Raw genomic sequence first — 3,754 nt, 5'->3', positions numbered from 1 at the left:
TATGTGCATGGATGAAGAAAATATTGGAAGTGCTTGGCCTTAGGTTCACCAAAGCATACAAAGAGGGCATTATACAAGTAAGGGAAATTTCCACACTAAATACGAAAAATCAATGCTATAGCTAAAAACTTGAATCAAATAGGGACAACAAACGCGAACCCGTGTAAGTGTGTGAACTCACTCAAAACAACTCAAAGTATACTCCTCAGTGTTCTAAGTACAAGGGACTTATTTATCTACAAAATGTAACAAAAATTTTAAAAATGGTAGTAGCTTCACACATCCTCTAAGGTAGTCCTTTTCAAAGTGGCCACTAAGGTGGCTTTCACACTTTCGAAGTGGTAGCTCTTTCTACCAGAGTGGTAGCTTTGACTCATCCTATGAGATAGCTTTTTCTCTCATTAGGGTATAACTAACATCCGACTTATGAGAGTAGCTTCATACTTCATAGGTGGTAGCTCTTTCCAACCAGCAAGCACAAATAAACAATAAAACTATTTTGTTCCTTCTTTCATTTTTTCCATTTTTTTCAAAATTAACACAAGAAAAAACTATAACTTGTCCCTTATACAACAAACATGAGTTTCCAAAAGAGTTCAAAGAGTGAGTAGTGCAACGAGTGTCAATCGGGCAAAAAAATTCCTAGAAATTTAAGCAAAAAAACTAGAGCATGAAAACATTCAATGTTAAAAAATCTCCTAAACTCAAGAATACAATCAATGCAACTAAGGTGAACTGCCATTGGTTATGTGAGCATGTATATCAATCAAAACTACTATAAAAGAGATGCGTGCACTATGAAACTTCCCCCCACACACTTAAGTTGTACATTGTCCCCAATGTACACATGCAAACTCATTCATAATATAAATTAATTAAATTCAGATGTGGGAGAAGCAATCAAAACAATACTCCCCTTACTCCTAGTGTTGCATTTTATGGAGCTAAGTCCTTGGGAGTGTTGTTCCAACGGGTTGTGAAGCTTACACGGCCAAGTGCTGAAACACCTTGGTCGTGCCCATGACAAAGTCTCAATTCCTATGATGACAAGACCATCTACACGCATACACGAGGGGGTTCAGTGAAGCTCAATAAAAACAAACATAACCCGAGTATATAAAAGATAAGACAATGAATACAACTCGAGATACAAAATGAAAATAAACTCAGAAGGAAAGTCCTTTCTGAGTATACCAATCCAAAATAAAATGCAGAAGTAAAAAATGAGGAAAATAAAATCAAGTGTCGATGTCGTCCTCTGGATCTACTGCTGCTGCTACTGGTGATGAAGTACATGGTGGGTCAACCGGTGCTGGAATAGGGGATGGAGGTGCCGGAGATGCCGGGAGAGTTCTCTGCCGTAGGACAAATGATGAGCCAACGTCTCTCTCTAAGATCTATTGTAACGTGTCGAAATATGACATGAATTCGGTATACTGCGCGGTCTACGCAGCCCAAATATCGGCAATCTCTGCTCAGGCCTCTACTACCTCTGTTCGTATCAACCTCACAGCGCTCTCGGGCCTCTCAAAGCGATCATGGGCTCGAGATGGTAGAAATATGCACATGGGGGGGTGGGTCCTCTGTCATCAGAGGTGCCTTGGTCTCCATAGGTGCAGACTGAGGCCCAGGAGCAGGATGGAAAGCCTCGACATCATCACCCTCCTCCTCAGCTATCTCAGGGACCAGTAGAACCAGAGCAGGGGCGCATTAATCTCATCATCTCTAGGCACAAGGGCGTAGGTATACTCATCTTCTCGGCCCAGCGAATCACGCCCAAGAGACCCATACCCAGAACTAATCTCGTAATGTATAGACCCGAGAAGATCACTACTAATCTGGCATACTGGTACTGATATCAAATATACTCAGTGACGATGTACCATAGATGGATCAGTATGCGCTGCATCATCAAATACAATTATAGAAGCTCCCGCCGGCTCAGAACGCCAGTGCTATCACCACGGCCATTAACCGACCTGCTTATGATGGCCTGTAAATATCTGTACATAGGTCGAGAAAGGCACGTGGCCTTGGACATCCCCAGCTCGTATTGCCCTGACCACACAATGCTTTGTAAGCTCTCTGTGGAGTCAAAGCTCTAGGATAATCAATCGGTAACTGAGAATACTCAGTATCTGTGAATGCCTCATCGTATAAGCCAAGCAGGACTGAAAAATGCATGATACTCATACTCTGGTGATGTCCAAGTGCTCTGAACTGAATGACGTCGAGGCTGTCGAATCTCGAATAGCATCTGTCGAACTTGAATGACGACAAGGCCTCCAGTGTAAGCTCACGGATGGCTGACTCTCTAATTGACAACAACTGCCTCTAACCATCCACCAACATGAGATCCTCAACCTCATCTACAAACTCGTCTCCCTGATATAAATCTCTCAGTATGGTCGTGTTTAGAAATTGAGTATGTCCGAACCGAAGCCTCGACAAACGTTTGAACGGGCTTGATGCTCGAGTATAGTGAATCTCATACCCTCGGACTCAGGAGATACCTCACGCGAGCGCTTATCAGCTTGCTTCTTTGACCTGGGTGCCATAATCTGCAAAATTTGAAAGAAAACGGATCAAACAAGTCAATTAAGCAATGCTGCAGAAAAAGTTACGGCCTCAGCTAAAAAATAAAAAAATACACTGTTAAATCGCTTTTAACTTTATTCTAAACATGCATACTCATTCTAATTATACAAACAAAGCATTATTCACCAGTTTCATCGATAAAAATCAAGAGCAAAAGATAGGGCTTACCTACGAGTTGAAGTGGAAAACCTCGGAGCGACGGGAAACCAACGCAAAAAACCCTCCAAATACGGCAGTGTAAAGTCGGGAAGAAGTGTGAGGGTGCTCGCAGGCGAAGAGGGAGTGTGGGAACGAGAAAAAACGATGATCCTTTAAATGGACTCGCATCTCTTGGCGTTCGGTACATCCGCACGGGCGTGCGAAAATTACCCACGCCCGTGCGTATCCAGAGGAAAGCCTCACAGGGGCAAATGGACTCCCATTTGCGATCTCGGGAAACACTGATAGCCTATGAATGCTCTTCTGTTCCCCTGTGGCTGCTCTGGACATTCGAGAAAAATTGCTAAGTGTTCCGCATATTCACTAGCCCAACTCACAAGGGCAAGCGCACGCCCCTGTTTCTTCTCGGGATGGAGAGAGCTCCTCTGCAGAGATTCGCACGGGCGTACAGAAATTACCCACGCCCGTGCAATTTTCACAATATCGCCCACAGGGTCGAGTCCACGCCCCTGTGTGCTCTCAGGACAATCTGCGAATCTCTATAGTAATTCACATGCCCATGTGGAAATTACCCACGGGCGTGCGAGAATCGCATGGTCATTCACATGGGCGAGTCCACACCCCTGTGACTTCTCTGTATGAACTCGCAATGCAAATTCACTGGCGAGTGGAAATTTCACATGCCCGTGCGTTTTCTCTGGATGCCTTAGAAAATTCTGCAGGCTCTACAGAAAATTTCTGAACATGTTTACACACTCAGAGCCTGTCCTAATATACAAATTTTACTAGTGAAAAACATGAGAAATGGCTCCAACAGCCTTGGAGAGTTTTCGGTGGCGTCTCCTAGCCCATTTCAATTTCCGGAGCACCTTCTTCAAGATCCCCGGTGTAGATGGTACTTCTTCCTTCGAACCAAGCATGATTACTTCTTCATTATCCTCCTCTTGGCTGAACAAACCCTCATACGGGTCTTGATTGAACATTTCCTATATGTATT

This window comes from Dioscorea cayenensis, chromosome 2 (genome assembly GCF_009730915.1).
Source record: "Dioscorea cayenensis subsp. rotundata cultivar TDr96_F1 chromosome 2, TDr96_F1_v2_PseudoChromosome.rev07_lg8_w22 25.fasta, whole genome shotgun sequence".
Lineage (NCBI taxonomy): Eukaryota > Viridiplantae > Streptophyta > Magnoliopsida > Dioscoreales > Dioscoreaceae > Dioscorea > Dioscorea cayenensis.
This window is presented reverse-complemented; position numbering follows the sequence as displayed.